Consider the following 19235-nt stretch of genomic DNA (forward strand, 5'->3'; position numbering starts at 1 on the left):
TTGAATCAGTCGAACTTATTGGCTACTCCTGTGACCCTGGTACATGCACCATTTTTTTTTTAGCTTCCATAGAAATTTGGTTTCATGGCTAAGTCAGTGGACTTGAGCTGCCTCTCCTTTGATAGAGCACTGAGCATCATGTCTCACTTTTCTCCTTTGTGAAATGGGCATACTTTGCTCATGAGATTGTTTTAAATAAAACATGAGATAATGAATGCAAAAGCACTTTGTAAATGTTAAGTGTTATTTTAGAGGCTGACTGTACAAAACTTAATGAGGGCATACCTCGGTCAGCATTTTTTGCCTTTGCTCAGGCTTGGATCCCTTAAATTCTCTAATGGGAAATAGGAAAATTCTCATATGATACAGTTCTTTATGTTATCTTCATACTGTTAAGATTTAAAGTGTGGGGGGGCCTGGGTTTGAAGTCCTTTTTGCTGGGGGGCAGTGATTGTGGGGCTAAGAGTATAGCTCTCAGGCCCGGGACCACAGACTTTCTCTGTAAAGAGCCTGATAGTAATACTTTAGGCTTGTAGGCTTTGTACTGTCTCTGTTGCATCTTTGTCTTTTTTTTAGATCTTTTAACAAATATAAAAAACATTTTTGCTCAAGACCATCCGAAACAAGCTACTGGTCAGATTTGAGCTGCAGCTTCGGTGTGTCAACCTCTGCTCTAGAGTGTCCCATCCTGTAGGGTAGCCTCAAGCCACACATGGCTGTGTACATCCAAATGAATTAGCATTAGGTGCTGTTGAGATTTCAGTTCCTCAGTCTCAGCCACATTGCGGGTGCCCACTAGCCACACGTGGCTGGTGCCTACCAAACTGGGCCGCACAGACACAGAACATTTTCACACTTAGGAAGTTCCGTCAGGCAGTCCTGCTCCAGAGTTAGGTGGAATCCTAACTTTGCCACTGCCAGCCTTGGGGACTTAGACTAGTTATTCATTATTTCTGAACTTCTTTTCCCTCAACTATAAAATGGAAATTATAGCATTACCTCTCTCAAGGATGTGGTAAGGATTTAATGAATATAAAGTGCTTAGCACGGCGCCATTTACACTTAGTAAATGTTAGTTGTTAATATAGAAACAGATACATTTCTGTTACTACTCATTTTAGTAAAGTTTAGCTTTTTATATATTATGTATTTTCATATTTGGAAGAAGGGATTATTTCCTTTCTACAGGACACCTGAGAAGTTAGAGATTAGGTTTTCTTTTAGTCTTAGTAGTTGATCAGAGAAAGAAGTGTTTCCCTAAGCCCCGAACGCTGTTTCCACAAAGAACAGGTCTGTTCTTGTCTGTCATTTCTATGGCTGTTTTATTTTAACCTTCTATTCAGGTAAGGTCTCACTCTATGGTAATTTCACGAAGAATTTGTGGTAAATCTTTGTTCAGCTTAGCGGTAGGGGTAGAGATAAAGGTTATCTCACAAGGGAGAAGGCTTCTCCGTTGGAACTTCCAAGTAAATGATTGCTTTCCCTTTGCTTGTGAGGAGGGATAGCCAGTGCTGTATTGAGTAGCTTCTCTTTCAATACTAGTATATTTTGTTGCTGAGCAACAGGACTTTTAAAATATATTAAAATGAGCCAAATGTGATATCAGGAGGTCAGCATGTTGGGGTGTGGGCTTAAGCTTCGCATTGCTTGCGTTCATTTCCCATGGTCAGCTGTCAGCCATGTTTCCATCATGGTAATGCATGAACAGGCCATGAGGAGTTAATCTTTCTATCTTTCCAAGCAAAATGATCTACGTCTGTCTTCTCTGAAGAGAGATCATGGTCTTTAAATGCCAATATGATCAGCTGATAATGACAGTGTTATTAGCAATGTCAAATGAACCTTTGATCAATTGAATTGTATGATTTGCCTACTCATTCATCAGTTTTTTCATGCCATGTGCATCACACAGAATCCTAGAAGGGCCTCATCACCAACAGAAAAGGTGATCGGATCAAATTGGCTGCTCATGTCCAGGGGTATTGATGATTCTTTCAAATAAATCGCAAAGTAAGGTGTACATAAAAAGGTAATACTCAGCTGAAATAACATTGCTGAGACAGAGGAGCTTTTTCATTTGTTTGTCTTTCAGTTTCCACATCCAGGTGCTGTGCTGTTCCCCCAGACCTCCGGGATCATCACACAGCCTCTGGTGCACCTGCATGGGTGTCGACGTTGTAGGAACAAGCTGTCTGCACTGACAGGCTTGTGGAGGCAAGCTAAACTCAATAATCCCCCGACTGTACCTCCTGGAGCAGACTTAGTGAGAAGCAGTCTCCAGTGACCACTGACAAAAACAGAATCAAAGTGATCATAGAACCAACCCGCGCTGCAATTCCTAACATATAGTGAGCACTCAGCAACCATGTGCCAAGGCAAAAAACACACCTCAGCGATCTCCTTCAATACCTACAACAGCACTGTGTATTTGGCACTGTTGTTGCTGTGCCCATGTCACCCATTACAGAGTGGAGGCATAGAGAAGATAACTTGCTTGAAGTCACACGTTTCAGTCACCAGCAGAGCCAGATTTAACCCTCGCTGGTCTGAGGGCAGATCCTGTGGTCTCCCCAACATGCATGGGTTCTCTTTTTGTCTCCGCCACTCACTGACATCTGATGTAGATACATGGCTTTAATACTCAGGGAATCCTCTGGAAAATGAATGGTTTAACCAGACTGCTCTAAAGACCCTTTGGTAATTGACATGCCATGATTTTTTTAGATCCCACAATCGTCAGACCCCTCAGTGGCTTCAGTTGCTTATGTCGCCTGGACTCTACGAGGACACGTGCTTCATGTGTGTGGCACATGGAAAGGCTCAGTAAGCACTGATGAACAGACTGACTTCTGTATTATCCCATGTTGTAGGGGCATGGGAGCTGAACTCTGGGACTTATTCCGGAGAATATTCTCTCCTTGAAGCAGTGTTCTTTGTTATCTTTTGGATTTTAATCTTCATCAAAAAGGAGATGATATGATCACCTGTGTCTTTGGACAAATGTGTCTCCTTCTATGCCCTGGAGTTCACCTTGTGCTTTCGTATTAAGCCTAGACCCTTTCTTTACCTCTGTCTTTCTGAATCTTCCCTACCTTGATCCCAACTTTCCCCTAAACAGCAGTAACTGAAATGCTCAAACTTTAAGGAAAAAAGTGCAGATATACATTAGTGATAGTGTTTAAACGGCTATCTTTAGTAGATTGTAATTCTGTTCCTTGTGAAGAACTTTTTTACTGATTCTATATATATTAAGTACTCAGGCTTCCACCAGTTCTGTCAGAGCTGAAGGATTTAGTAGGGTTAATATCTACTATTGCACTGCCTAAATATTTCTAATCTAATGTACTTATATTTGATTCCATAGATAGAATTATTTGCTCTGTACTAATATTTGACAGTACATGAAGTCATCATTGCAGTGTGTTCATATTCACCTGTTCATGGTCAAATGAATAATTTTACAGTACAGTTCTGAAGAAAATATTACAGATTTTTGTTTATTCACTGTAGATCCCTTCATGAAAGAGAGAAGGTTTAATGGAAGTTGAGAGTCTAGTTGTGGACTTGTTGAATCTGAGGTGCCTCTCGGAAATCTTAGGTCTTTGCAGAGCTTCAGCCATTATCTTTGGGAAAATCACCAACCTAACTTCTCTTGCAGTCTCTGGCTTTTATCTGGCTGTTAAACACGTCATACTCTGCATATTTAAATCTGAATCTGTCTTTTCTTCCTGCTTTCCTCAAACACACAGACACATACATGCCTGTTTATTTTCCTGGTGTACTGATTTCTTTTGATGTTTTCAGTCAGTTCATGAAGTAAATATTTGTTGTGCTTCTACTATGTTCCAGGTACATTTCTAGGCATTGGGTGTATAACCGTGAATAAAACAGGCCAAAATTCTACCTTTCTGGAGCTTACGGTATGGTGGGATAGGCAATTAGCAAGGAAAATGAGTAAATTATATTATCTAGTGTCATTGGATCATAAATGATAGAGTGAAAAATGAATCCGGGAAGGATAAGAAATTCTGAGTGTAGGAGTGAGAATAGGGGTATTTCAGTTAAAAGTAAGACAGTCAGGGCCGGGCGCGGTGGCTCACGCCTGTAATCCCAGCACTTTGGGAGGCCGAGGTGGGTGGATCACGAGGTCAGGAGATCGAGACCATCCTGATCAACATGGTGAAACCCCGTCTCTACTAAAAATACAAAAAATTATAGCTGGGCATGGTGGCGCGTGCCTGTAATCTCAGCTACTCAGGAGGCTGAGGCAGGAGAATTGCCTGAAACTGGGAGGCGGAGGTTGTGGTGAGCCGAGATCGCGCCATTGCACTCCAGCCTGGGTTACAAGAGCGAAACTCCGTCTAAAAAAAAAAAAAAAAGACAGTCAGTCTGGGTGTGGTGGCTCACGCCTGCGTCTGAGCACTTTGGGAGGCCAAGGTAGACAGATCACTTGAGGTCAGGAGTTTGAGACTCACATGGCCAACATAGTATAACCCTGTCTCTATGAAAAAATGCAAAAATAAGCTGGGCGTGATGGTGCATGCCTGTAGGCCCACATACCCGGGAGGCTGAGGCAGCGGAATCACTTGAACCCTGGAGGCAGAGGTTGTAGTGAGCTGAGATTGTGCCACTGCACTCCAGCCTGGGTGACAGTATGAACCTCCTTCTCAAAGAAAGAAAAATAAAATAAGACAATCAGCAGATGCCCCACTGGGAAGGTGACATTTGGTATTTCAATGTTATCATGACATTTGAATTTCTCCTTTGATTCTCTTTCATCTCCAGTCAGTTGACAAATTCAGTCAGTTCAACCCATGTAACATGCTACCATCCATTTCCTTCCCTCTATTCATGACACCATTACTCATAGTTCTGGGCTTTACCACTCTTCCCTGTACAGGTGTATTAGTCTTCAGATAGGCCTACCAGTCACTAGTCTTTTTTAAATTTGATTTTTGATTATTCATTGCTGACTATTATTATAGAATGTTTTTGCATTTTATGTATAGTTAACTTACATTAGAATAAATAGGGTATGAAAGTTTTAATAGATTGCCATAGTTTTCTTTGGAGTTGAAAAACATATGATAATGCCATGCATGTAATGATAATATTTTTTATTAAAGTATTGTTTAGATAAAATAAAACCCATCCATTTCATGTGCAATTTGATGAACTTCAGAAGGTATATAGAGTTGTGTAACCACAGTATCAAGATACAGAAAGTTCTTTCAACCTAAAAAGCTTCCTTGTGGCCCTTCCAGTTGACCTCTCTCTTCATCCTCAAACCCACACAATCACTGATTTTCTTCTGTCATTATGGTTTGCATTTTCTAGACTGTCATGTAAATGGACTTGGGTAATACTTAGATGTTTGTGTTTGCTTTATTTAACTTTACAAAGTATTTTTGTGGTTCATCTATGTTGTATGTATTAATACTTTGTTCTTTCGTATTGCTAAGTAGCATTCCATGGTGTAGATATATCACTTTGTTTATCCATTAATTAGCTGAGGACATTTGGACTGCTTTCGGTTGGGATATTGTGTATTAACGCTGCTGTGAGCATTCATGTACACATCTTTGTATGGATAATATGTTCATTTCTCTTATTTCATTACTTAGATCTGGGAGTGAAGGGTCATATAGAGGGCTGTGTGTTTACTTTTATAAAATATTGTTACAGTATTTTTTAAAGCGACTGTACCATTTTGTATTCCCACCAGCCTGCAAGATGGCCCCCAGTGATCCCTGCTTCCCTGGGCTCATGCCGATAATACAGTTTCTTCCCATCCTGTGTCAGCATGGGTTTGTGTGATCAACAGAATATAGCAAAAGAGGTGGTGCATCATTTCTGAGCTTAGGTTGTAAAATACACTTCAGCTTTCATCTCGGTTGGTTACTTACGCTCTCTTGAATTACTTGCTTTGTGGGGGAAGCTGGGTGCTGTATTGTGAGCAGCCGTATGCAGAGACCCACATGGTGAGGAACTGAGGCCTCTGGCCAACAGCCAGTGAGAACTTGATACTGCCTACTCACAGCTGTATGAGTGAGCTTGGAAGCAGATATCCAACCAGTTATACCTCTGGATGCCCGCAGCTTTAGGGGACCTCTTAATTGCAACCTCAGGAGAGACCCGGAAAACTACTCAACTAAGCTGCTCTTAGATTCCTGACCATCAGAAACTGTGAGACAATGTTTGTTGTTTTAAGCTGCAAAATTTGGGGGATAATTTGTTTACACATCAATAGACAACGAATACAAGGAGAGTTCCATCTTCTCCACACCCTCAGCAACATTTCCTATTGTCAGTTCTCTTTAGCGATTCCAGTAGTTACATAATGGCATTTCATTGTGTTTTTATTTTGCATTTCTCAGTTGACTCATGATATTGAGCCTTTATTCATGTTTTGGATGGCTATTTGTTTATCTTCTTTTGTGAAGGAATTGTTCAAATCTTTTGCCCGCTTTAAAAATTGAGTCATTTTTATGTTTTCATTTTGTGTTTTCTTCCCTGAAAATTAGTTGTGCCATCACCCTTAAGAGGAGGGAATCCGGCCGGGCTCAGTGGCTCAAGCCTGTAATCCCAGCACTTTGGGAGGCCGAGGCGGGTGGATCACAAGGTCAAGAGATCAAGACCATCCTGGTCAACGTGGTGAAACCCCGTCTTTACTAAAAATACAAAAAATTAGCTGGGCATGGTGGTGCGTGCCTGTAATCCCAGCTACTCAGGAGGCTAAGGCAGGAGAATTGCCTGAACCCAGGAGGCGGAGGTTGCGGTGAGCCGAGATCGCGCCATTGCACTCCAGCCTGGGTAACAAGAGCGAAACTCTGTCTCAAAAAAAAAAAAAAAAAAAAAAAAAAGGAGGGAATCCTTACCAGACACGGCCGCGGTAATTGTTGCTGTGCAGAATTAAGTAAGCCTTGTAATACCATTTTTAGCAGCATTTTGATAATACTTAGCCTTCAGTTCTCCATCTCCTGCATTTTCCTGAAGTGACATCAAGTCAGTCATCGTGCATCACTGATGCTAATCCTCCAGCCTGCGCTCAAAACGTTTCCCGTGTCATTAATTCCTTCCCTGTCTCTTGCCAGTTACTGAGGGTTCCAGAAACACAGTACTTCCCCATGTTGCAGGAGGCCTTCTCTGAAAAAATATGAGAATTTTTTCTTCTGCATCTGCTTTATGGCAGATTTGTCATTTTCTTACCTGTTCATATTTTATAGTCATCCCTAATTTTTGTTTCCATTGTAGTCTTACCCTCTTTCTCACTAGCTCCTTTAACACCCATTGCTTTTGTACCCACCAGGTGTCATAGGTAACGCTAGTCTTGTAACACCTCACATGTAAGTACAAAGCACAGTGAATTCTATTAAAATGATATCCAGTCAAATTAGCAGAATCTTCATAACACCGACCTCACAGTGTTATTGTAAAGATTACTTTTTCCCGTGGTATATAAATTCTTTTTGAGGTTAGAGATCTCCTTTTACAGGATTTAGTACATAGCAGATTCAATAGCCAAACTTCTTGACCTCCCAATATTAAATCATTAAATGTGTAAAAGAACTACCATTATCTAGGTCAATAAGAACTCCCTATTTTCTATGAAACAGTATGCATAGATTTTCAAAGCTGTGAAAATGCAATAAAAAGCACAACACATTTTGGTCACTTTATTAAATGACATTTCATAAAGTAGTAGTTTAAGTTTCAACTACCAAACAGCACTTCGAGTGGTGAAAACACAGATAGTATATTGTCATATTCAAATGCTTTTCTTTAAAAACATAATTCTAATATATATATTTATAAAACAGCCTTAAAAGAAGTAGTGAGATCTCTCTATAGTACTTCAGATAACTCACTACAGGACTGATTTATTAAGATAGTATATATTTGACTTTCCTAGCTCAAGAAATGAGTTAAAGGATAAACTGAGAAAGTAAAATATATAATGTAAACATCGATGCAGTATTACTATTTACTGCTGGTTTTGTTTAAATGGGCATCTCTTCACAGCTTTATTTTAAGTACAGATTTAAAATTCTACCAGCAATATAATCATGTCACCAAATATTTATTGAGTGTCTGCTCTGCGTTGAGCATTGTACTAGGTCTGTAAATGCCAATGTGGCAGTTGGCATATTTTCTGTGAACTTTATTTTCTATTCAACAAGTATTCGTTGAGCCTCCACCATGTTCTGGGCCTAGTATTGAGAGTGAATATATGAAAATGAATAAGCCAAGGATCTTATAGTCCAGGGGGTCCTGGTTGGAGAGGCTGACATGGAGATGTGCCACCGTGCCTGGCTTTCCCTGTAACCTTTTGTTTATGGAGTTTGCATGGTGGCTGTAGTCGGGATGTGCTGCCTTACACTCTGCAGACCTTGCTCCTCCCCTGCCACCCACCACTTCAAGGTTTCCAGCCTTACACGCATGCCCTCGTGGGAATGAGCTGATGTTTGCCTCACTCGTTTTTGTAATATAGTCTCAATGGCTGACAAAGGCACCTACACATGGTTTTCCTTTGGGTTTTTTCTCCTGGGGCCCTGTATTCTGTGTACTTCTTATTTAGAAATGAGCCACATATTGGCGGGCGCCTGTAATCCCAGCTGCTTGGGAGGCTGAGGCAGGAGAATTGCTTGAATTCAGAAGGCAGAGGTTACAGTGAGCCGAGATTGCACCATTGCACTGTAACCTGGGTGACAAGTGGGAGACTCTGTCGCAACAAAAAAAAGAAAAGAGAGGCCAGGTGTAGTGGCTCATACCTGTAATCCAAGCACTTTGGAGGCCAAGGCGGGCAAATCACCTGAGGTCGGGAGTTCAAGACCAGCCTGACCAACATGGTGAAATACCATCTTAGAAAAAAAAAAAGAAAGAATGAAAGAAACAAGCCACATATTGCGCGATTGGATAGTTTCTTTTCTTTCTCATTTATTCTTCTTTTCTCCAGGTAGAATTTAATATTCTAGAAGGTAGAGATCACATATATCTTAGTAGAGTGATCAGTTCAGAACAACATTTAAGAAATACTGCTTTAAATGAAAGAAGGGTCTGACAAAACATTGATAGAACAAATGTCTTTTGTTGTGTGGCTAGATGCAGACTGTAGTGTATTGACCTCCAAGGGGAAAGGATAGTCAGACTTACAGTCTCCATAGGGGACCTTATGTCTGCACCAGACCAGCCAGCTAGGACTTGAGGTCTAACTTCTAACTGTATTGCTAACTAGCTCTGTGACCTTGGAGAAGTTACTTGATGGCTCTTAGACTCAGTTTCCTTATTTATAAAATGGAGCCAGTAATACTCGTTATTCATAGAGTTGTTTTGAGGTTTAAAAGAAATACTGCACAGAAAGCACACAGAATGAATGAATATCTCTTACATAGTAGGTGCTCACAAACATTTAACAAATTATTTATAACATTTTGTCAGAAAAGCATTAGAGATGTAATGAGAATTCAATTACTTTATAAAGTACAAATGGCTGCATATATATTTTACTGTCATTTGCTTTTATTTTGTCTCTTGCATTAATGGCATACCTCTGTATATTATGAAAATACCATTTTAGTTTACAGACACAGGGGTCAGTGTCATCTGATACAGTGAGAGTAAGTGCTGGGGCTGCTTCTGCAGTGAGAGCTATTGGAATTCCTGACAAAAAGTTCCTCTTGAACCACTGTTGGGGGCTTTCCAATACTCCTTACGTTGCATGTTTTTCTCTATTCTTGTTTTCTGTTTCTCCTATTTTTTCTTTTTCTGTGGTGTCAAGTAGGCTTTGTGGGGATGGTTTCAAATTTAGGGTATGCACTCAGAGTTTAAGTAGTCAGTGACTACTTGTTTGAGTCAGGTTTGGTTTTACAAAGTAAAATTCTAGGTTTTAGAACCATAACACCTTCAAAGAAAGAAGCAGCCTTGGTGATCATATAGCCCACCCGTCCTTTAATTCACAGACAAGGCTGAGAAAGCTCAGGAAGCCTGCCAAGGTTGTGCAGCTGCCGGACTGGAATCCTGGTCTATGCTGGCTGTGGCTTCACACTGCCTCCCTTCTCAGCCGGCTTTGAAACTCTGCATGTTTAGGTGTCCTTGATAGGTTCTTGTTCTTTTTGTATGTTTCTGTTTCTATTAAGAGCAGATTTTCAGTTTGCCCTCTAGAGACTTATTTCCTACGTTTTGGGAAGGTGGTCCTCCTGTGGAAGGGCAAGCTCCATTATCAGGTTCATGCCCACTAATTCTCTTCTCTCTTTTCCCACTACCCATCCTTTCCATTTGGAGTATTCTCTTCTGTTGTATCTTTCACATCTTATCCTCCTTGATCATTCCTGTGTCTCCCTTGCCATATTGCCTGTACAAGTTCACATGTTTGAGGAACGAAACTTCAAACATAGTCTGCACCGAGGGGCTTTATTATTTTCCTCTTCCTCTCTCCCCCTTTTCCTCTAGAGCGAGTTCAAGGTGTCCTAATGGTCTAAAACGTCAAAAGAAAACTAGATGAGGAAAAGGCAGTTGAAAATAACTCTATTATAAGCTTCCTTATAGTTCAGATTCATCCCTTTCTTTTTGACCCCTTTAAACAAATGAACATGTTGGCCTATTTCAGGGGGTAATTGCTCTTCTCTTCGGAATACACCTCCTAAGATGACTGCCGTGTGAGGTCGAGCGTTCTGGGTGACAGAGGTCTGCCAGCGCTGAGAAATTTGTTGTTTTCCCTCCTTCCCTCTCACTGCCTTCATTTTCTTCCCTCTCAGATAATAAAATCCTTTTCCAGTTATAGAAACTGTAGAGGTCAAAATGGGACTCAGGTTGAACCCCGTGAAAATTGTAGCCGCCCTAAATTATAATGCACATCTTCCTTTTGAGCCAAGGCAGTGTGCCAGCTGGAAGATGTGAATTTGTCATCGTTTTCTGCCTTTGTTTCATCTTTTCTTTCCTTTTCCACATTGTCATAATTCTGAAACTTTATTGTTTTTCTCTGTTATTCTCTCCCCTTGGCAAGCCCCTGTGCTCCCAGTGGAGCCAGAAGAAATTGTACATGGGGCTTTGATATTTTGCCAACTGTTTTCTATAATTAAAAGTGAATTGGAAATGGGAACACTTCCTCTGTTCCACCGATGCTTCTAGGGTCTAGTCTAATAGAAACACGGAAAGGTGCAAAAAACGAATCGAGCTAGGAAGGGAAAATGGAAGCCTGCGATTCAGGCTAAAGGGTTCCTAATGGAACAGCAACCCTTAAGCCTTCAGGTTATCTGTTCTAAATTTGCTCCTTTGTTTGGATCAGAAGATCGTTAGAAAGTTTTATCCAAAAATTAAGCCAGTAATACTGAGGCAGTAGTTCATGCAGCTTGCAATTGGCTTGATCCGCGCTAATTATCTTCTCAGTTGAAGTAATCAAGGGCAGTGACCATAATAGAACAATGTGGACTCTGAGAGAGTTGTATTTAAATTCTCATGTTTTAAGCAGGAATAGTAAATAGGTGACAATTTGTGTGTCAGGCCTAATTAGTCCCAAGTGCAGTGCTGTTGGACTGCAATCCTGTAAAATATTCAGTCAGGCCCTGCCTGAGCAGCTAACCAGCCCTTCACTATATGGAAGAAAGCTTGTCACGTTAAAATCGTCCCAAATTACTGTGACCTGCTTTCCACTAGGATCCATGCCCAACTGTCCCCCACTGCCCACCCCCAGCTAATTCTACTTTCTTCCCAATTACTTTGGCCATATAAAACAATATATGTCCTTTTCTTCTTATCTTTTTTTTTTTTTTTTTTTTTTTTTTTTTTTTTTTTTTTGTGGAGGGTAGAGGGAGGTTAATCCTCTATTTGGTACTCAGCTTTTGAGTATGTTGCATGTTTCTCTAGTTGCTCTGTAACAGAGCACATTACTTAAGTGGACCATTTGTCACTTCTGTTTTTTAGTTGATGACTCTGGTGTTGGTACTGTAGAAATAAGTGTAAGATTATTTAAAATGAAGCCTTATGAGATGTTCAGCATTCAGAATATTTTGTCATCAAGAGAGGGAGGAGCTTTGGGAAATTAGTGAATTTGCTCTACCTAAAAGCTGGACATCTGTATAGAGCATACAAGAGATGGGGGTGTGTGTGTGCGTTAGCTTGCTGGGGTGCCATAACAAATACTATAGGCTGGAGTGCTTAAATGTCAGAAATTTATTTTCTCATAGTTCTGGAGGCTGAAAAGCTGACATCAGAGTGTTTCCTGAGGCCTCTTTCCTTGGCTTGTAGGGTCACTTTCTCCCCGTGTCCTCACATGGTCTTTCCCTCTGTGTGTACCTGTGTCGTAATCTCTGTTTTGTAAGGACTTCCAAGCCAAATTGGATTAGGGACCATCTTATGACTTCATTTTAACTAATTACCTCTTATTTACCTCTTTAAAGGCTGTATCACAACCTGAGATCCTGGGGGTTAGGACTTTAATACATGAAGTTTTTGTTGTTATTGTTTCTTTTTATTTAATTTAATTTTTATTTAAGAGACAGGGGTCTCGCTATATTGCCTAGGCTGGATTCAAACTCCTAGCCTTAAGCAATCCTCCCACCTCAACCTCCTGAGTAGCTGGGCTTATGTGCATGTAACACCACACCCAGCTCTGAATATATGTTTTGAGAAGGCATGATTCAGCCCCAAATGGGGTGAATAAGCTCTAATCCTGTGACTGTGAACAGCATTCAATAAAAGTAAGACTAATTCCCTTATAGGATGGTACTGAGACTTAAATGAAATCTTGCGTATGATGATTTTGAAAACTCCAAATCCCTACTTATAAGAATGGTAGCATCATTATCATCATTATATAAAATACAAATATACATATAATGATCATTATAATATAAAACTGATCATGTTTGAAGTGAGTGAGTCTACATGAGGAAGGAGTGAGTTTGAATTTGATATTGCTCCCAGAGAAACTAGTCCATGAGGACAAGGAAGCCAAGATGTTAGGAGCAGGCCAGGGCGTCATTGCAAGTCTGTTGAGTTTGGAGCAGTTCTAAAATAGTGAATCTTTTTGCCAGGCCCGATGCAAATGAAAATCTTAATGTGGGATAAGGGACAAATTGAACAGCATCTAAAATGATTGGCCATTACGGATTAAATGTCAGAAAAATAAGTGAAAGGAACATTGGCTGTTGATTTTATTAATAATAGAAATAAAAAAGTTCCAACAAACATCATTTCACACCTTCAGTTAAAAGTCTGTATTAACTGTTACCATGGTAAATAAGATATTAACATGGAAAATAAATGTCAATGGTATTCAAACTTCTTACAGTTCTCTAAATATATTTAAAATATTTTCCTCAATGTTGTTCTTACTGAGAGCAATAGATACAGATAATTTTATTATTAGTTTCATTTTAAATAGAATTTTAGGAAATGTTAATTTTTTTTTTTTTTTTTTTTTTTTTTTTGAGACAGAGTTTCGCTCTTGTTACCCAGGCTAGAGTGCAATGGCACAATCTCAGCTTACCGCAACCTCCGCCTCCTGGGTTCAGGCAATTCTCCTGACTCAGCCTCCTGAGTAGCTGGGACTACAGGCACACGCCACCATGCCCAGCTAATTTTTTGCATTTTTAGTAGAGACGGGGTTTCACCATGTGGACCAGGATGGTCTCGATCTCTTGACCTTGTTATCCACCCGCCTCGGCCTCCCAGAGTTCTGGGATTACAGGCTTGAGCCACCACGCCTGGCCCTGGAAATGTTAATTTTTAAAATGTAATCCTTTCATTTATTTAGGGTAGCCTAAATAAGTAATTCATTAACCTTTCATTGTAATGGGAGCATGAGCATCTGAAGGCAATTAACTGTTTTACATTATCATTCATTGTGAATAAACAAATAGTTTCACCCTCTTTCCCCAGACTGCTATAATTTAGGGGTTGCGTAGCTAATTATACAACTCCAGAGCCAGTTTTGAGAGGGATAGATATCTTCTCTAATCACATCTGCTTTCACTGACTGTGCTGGGGGCCCTGGGGAGTTGAAGGGACTCTCTAGGGGTAATCAGGACTTACATATTTGTTGAGTTAGGCAATTTGATGCTACTTGTAGTTTCACTGAGTGGAATCTAGGACAGATCTTAAAGGATAAGAAATGATTAATTTTTTTCCCATCTTTTGGTGTTCTAAATTGGAAACACTTCCTCCTCTGATGATAAAATAGTCAGTTCTAGATTATCTCAGAAGATAAGATTATTCGAGTTGTTAAGTTTCCAGGCTCCTTATTTTTTCCTTTTATCCGTGTCACTAGGCTTTTGGTTGTTTCATTTTTAAGAGTTATCGTTCAACGGCATCAGCAGGGGAAAGGCATTTGCCAGGGTAAATCAGATCAGCCAAGTTAACCATTTGACTACAAGAAGTCTGATGGAGCTTATTTTACTGATCACAAAGTGTAAGGTCTGACTCCTCTAGATTTTAAGTTGCTTGAGGGAGGGATCTGTTCATCACTGTGTCTCTAACACCAGCAGAGTGACCGCACACACCAGGTACTCAGTAGATATTGGCTAAGTTCAATTGTTGAATTAGATTCATGATCCATGTATTTTTTTGTTTGTTTTTAGTTTACACAAAAAAAAATTTAAGTTACCTATGACTGACTCCTCTAGACCTCCTCAAAGCAGCTTTCACTTACACCAGCATTTAGTCACTTTCTAATTCCCATTTCTTTACAGCAGGATAGCAGCATGAAGAGAAGGCTAAGATACCTGAGTTAAGACAAGGGGCTCCTCAATTGAATTGGGAGAACCCGCAGCATAAATTAAACGAGATGCTAGAAATTGAAACAAGGCAGTCGCATTTCCACTGAAGCCAGTAGTCCTCCCTCCCCGCTTCCCTTCCTTCCTCCCTTCTTCTCTTCCTTTTCTCGCCCGGGCTGGAGTGCAATGGCGTAATCTCGACTCACTGCAACCTCCACCTACTGGGTTCAAGCGATTCTTCTGCCTCAGCCTCCCAAGTAACTGGGATTATAGGCATGCGCCACCAGGCACAGCTAATTTTTGTATTTTTAGCAGAGACGGAGTTTCGCCATGTTGGCCAGGCTGGTCACAAAGTAGTGCCCTTTTCTTGTTGAAAGAATCCTGGGTGAGGTGCGTATCGACGAAGGCTGCATCTGACCTTTCACTGGCAGTTCTCTAACTTGGTTCTGGCCAAAGGGTACCTACCCTAAGGAACCTGGGAGATTGGAGCAAAGACCTTTTTTTTTGGATGAAGTCTCTTGGGAGTAGAAAGAAGGGAAGCAAGTCAGACAGTGTGGTGCTTCCCTAGTGGTTTTATGAGTGAGGTCCAGTGACGTTTCCTGCATGAGAGGCAGACTGTACTTTAGTGCCCTTTAGTGCAGGACATGAGTGAATTAGGGCAATGCGATGAAAGGGAAAGAATGTTTAGAATAAGGTCAGAAGATTTGGTTTCTGTTTGCTTGGGTCTGTGACCTTGGAGCAAGCCATTTAATCTCTCTGGGTCCTAACATGCTTATCCATGAGTGAGTTAAATGGATTGACAGCTAATGATTGCCGCTCTTAAATTCTATGCATTTAGAAAATTCAAACTTCTCTCAAGTTCCCCATAGAGTTCTTACTGTTTGCTGTAGTTTGAACTTCAGCATGATTGTCTCCCAAGTTGCTTCCCTTTGGCTTGGTGATATCATTGCCTGCAGAAATAGAAAACGGTGCAAAGCCATTTATCTAATTCTGTGTGCCAGAATATCTTTGATGAGATCATAAGTTGTTCTTTTACTTTTAAAAACTAAGTGACTCAAATAGTAGTCACTAACTACTTAAACTTTGGCTATGGCAATGGCCTACATTTCCTGTTTCTTTTGTGTTGGTTTTCAGCTGTCCCTGTATAATTGCTGCCTTTTCACTGCTTTCCGTCTTGCCTCTGCATACATTAATACAAGGGGCATCTGAAATTCTGGCAGAAGCAAATGCCAATTGTACCAAGCTGAGGTAGCCATTCTAGGGGCAGTGTCCTTTGCAAATGTGTTGTTTTATGAAGACATCATTTTTACATGATTCTTCGTGTCAGCAGTTTTTTTTTTTTTTTTTTTTTTTGAGATGGAGTTTCGCTCTTGTTACCCAGGCTGGAGTGCAATGGTGTGATCTCGGCTCACTGCAACCTCCGCCTCCTGGGTTCTGGCAATTCTCCTGCCTCAGCCTCCTGAGTATCACGTGCCACCATGCTCAGCTAACTTTTTGTATTTTTAGTCGAGGCAAGATTTCACCATGTTGACCAGGACGGTATTGATCTCCTGACCTCATGATCCACCCACCTCAGTCTCCCAAAGTGCTGGGATTACAGGCGTGAGCCACCGCGCCCGGCCCCCTGTCAGCAGTTTTGCCACTTGCCATCATTTAAGAAGTCTATTTATTGGGTATCTGATCCTGTTTTCTATTATTTCATTCTGCTGCCTTCCTCCTTCCCTCCCTCCCCAGAAAACCTTATTTTCTCTAGCTTGGGAAAATGTATGTGGTACAGTGAGAAATTCTGGTTGGGTACTGCGTTTTCTCCAACTTCTTGAGAAAAGGCTGGTGTAGAGGCTGGGAAAGTACTCACAGAAATGCAGCTTTTCTGCAGGCTGCAGAGAGCTGCCCCTGCGGTTCTGGTGAAGCAGAATGCCGACCATGAGGAGGAAGACACCACATTAGTAAGCATCTCTCCTGGATGACTGAAGGGAAATCAAGGCCAGCCAAACCAGCAGAGGGTGGGGCAAGGCCAGGCGCCTCAGACGCAGCTTGAGGAGAAGAGGCTTGTGTGGTTTCCTTCCAGTGTATTTCATCAGAGCATGTTAAAGTGCAGACCTGTCTGGTACCAGGTGGTGGCTAAGGAACATACCAGGGTACCATGGTTAAGGCACAGACTCTGGAGTTAGAAAGATCCAGATTTAATTGCTGAGGGAGTCAGGGTGCTTTGGTTGTAAGCTGTAGAAACCAATTTTTGATACCTTATATTAAAAAAAATAAAAGGAGGGGATGCCTTCAAAGGACACTGGGTAATTCGCAGAACTGGTAGAAGAGTTGAAAGGATAAAGGATAAGAACAGGGTAGTTCTGGTATCTAGGACAGCCACTTCAAGGTGGTGCCACTGGAATGACTTGGAACAAAACATTTTCTGTCCTTGTGACATTCCAATCAAGCTTCAAATACCTGGAGAGAGATGCCAGGTCTGGTCCTGTTCTTATTTGGGGAGATATGACTGTAAGGGGGAATGCAGTGATTAACAAACATGGGATTCATTCACCCGGAGAAAACTGGACTGTGCTTATCAAAAGAAGGGGTTAGTGATGCTAGACAGACCCATCAGCAGATGTAAATATGATATGAATGAATATTGCTACTCACCATCTAGTATCTAAATCTCAAAGACTTTAGGTAGTACCTGCGTTACCTCAGACTTGTACTCAAGATAAACAAAGGACATAAGCCTAATGAAGAAAATAACACTTATTTCAGAGATACGCTCATTGTGGGCATATTGAAAAGATATTCCTGTCAAGCTCTTAGCATGTGCCTCGTGGTAAGTGCTCAACTTTTGGCTATGTTAATTACATTTTCTTAGCACAGTCATTAACTGACAGCTGACTACACATCTCCGTTTGCCCAGGACAGCCCCAGTTAATGCCTTTAACCTTCCTATTTAGCATTGTCTTGAGTTTCTCATTTTTTATTTAATTTTATTATTATTATTTTTGAGATGGAGTCTCACTCTGTCATCCAGGCTAGCGTGCAGTGGCTCAATGTTAGCTCACTGCAACCTCCACCTCCCAGTAGTGATCCTCATGCCTCAGCCTCCTAAATAGCTGGGACTACAGGCATGCACCACCACGCCAAGCTAATTTTTGTATTTTTAGTAGAGACAGGGTTTTGCCATGGTGGCCAAATTCCTGGTCTTGCATTCCTGACCTCAAGCGATCCACCTGCCTTGGCCTCCAAAGCGCTGGGATTACAGGTGTGAACCACCACACTCAGCTGGTTTCTCATTTTTTAAAATAAAGTGTCATCATTATGGGTTGCCTAAAAGTATGGCAGAATGGGCTTGATAGACCTTTGCTTTTCACTTTGCACTTGCCAGGGTGCCCCTCCAGTTACATATGAGGTGCATGTGCAGTGAACAGAGTTCCCATTGCAATCTCAATCTGTCTAGCAATGACTTTCTTCTCTTCTCTCAAGCCTTTCACTGTGCAGCCGAGCCAATACCTCCTTGAATGAAGCATGCAGGTGCTCTTGATAAAACAGTGTGCTGAGACACCAGTGGCTGGAGCAGTTAACTCCTCCCAGTCCAGCATGGTGTGGGAGGAGTATTTGATACTGCTGCTCCAGCCAGCCTTGTGGTCTGTCAGCCAGCTGTGTGATAGACCACTCCATAGTTTGCAAAGTGCAGGGGCCACTGGCCTTTAGTCAGATGAAACAGTGAGAATTATAGCAAATTATACTTTAAAATATGTGTTAGAGGCTGAGCCATTCTGTGTTAGAACCTGTAGATCAAGAGAATAGTTGACATGCCCTTACTGCAGGGATTTGTCACATTGTATAGTGTATACATCTGAAGCAATTCATTTATTTTACTTTTTGGTAATTTTTTTTTAAATTTTTCAATAAACCCTTTTGGTAGCAATTACTCTCCCTGAAAGCACCTTTTTAAGGAGAAATGGCTTACTAGATTTGTCAAGAAAGTTGATATTGAATATGTAACCAATCACTATTTACCATTCACATAAAAGTTATAACAATATCACTGACCAGATTTCTAAAAGAAAGAAATCTATTGAAGAAAGCTTTACAATTTATTAATTTTTTAAATTTCAAAGATGAGAGTGTAACAAACACATGCAATAGTTTTGCATATTGTTTTCAAAGAATGACTTTTCGTTTAGGCCAAATCACTCACATTTGAAGATAATTTCATTCTTTCTGGAGTTCAAGTTTTCTTGCAGACATGTAAAAATGTAGGTATAACTTTTAATATCTTAGCTCAGTTAGCAAAAGAACTTTGCAAACAGCTAAGTTATCCTGTCAATTTTATATCACGGCCATCTCATCAGATGCTTCAAATAGAAAATCAGTTAAATTAATTCCAGATTTTTTTGTTTTTTTTTAAATATGATTCATGGGATCAGAGGAATGCTTTTGGAAGTTCATTTTGTCAAAGGTAACACACCTAATGGCGCTTGTGATTATAAATTCATTGAAAAAGTTCAATGTTTATGATTGAATTATTTAGTCTTA

At 40.7% G+C, this 19235-nt stretch overlaps 1 protein-coding gene and 1 long non-coding RNA gene across 8 annotated transcripts in view; both read left to right on the forward strand.

Moving 5' to 3' along the window:
- The window catches only part of FARS2 (phenylalanyl-tRNA synthetase 2, mitochondrial), a 529294-nt gene that overhangs the window by 230749 nt on the left and 279310 nt on the right, over positions 1 to 19235 (forward strand). The gene's annotated exons all lie outside the window — the stretch shown is intronic.
- Positions 1 to 19235, forward strand: part of LOC141584387 (uncharacterized) — a 68067-nt gene that overhangs the window by 28487 nt on the left and 20345 nt on the right. Inside the window, exon 2 of the long non-coding RNA XR_012517420.1 lies at positions 1 to 19235. This exon is cut by the window's left edge and continues 20989 nt beyond it; it is cut by the window's right edge and continues 20345 nt beyond it. This is a non-coding gene — a long non-coding RNA (uncharacterized LOC141584387).

Source organism: Saimiri boliviensis, chromosome 4 (assembly GCF_048565385.1).
Source record: "Saimiri boliviensis isolate mSaiBol1 chromosome 4, mSaiBol1.pri, whole genome shotgun sequence".
Classification (NCBI taxonomy): Eukaryota; Metazoa; Chordata; class Mammalia; order Primates; family Cebidae; genus Saimiri; species Saimiri boliviensis.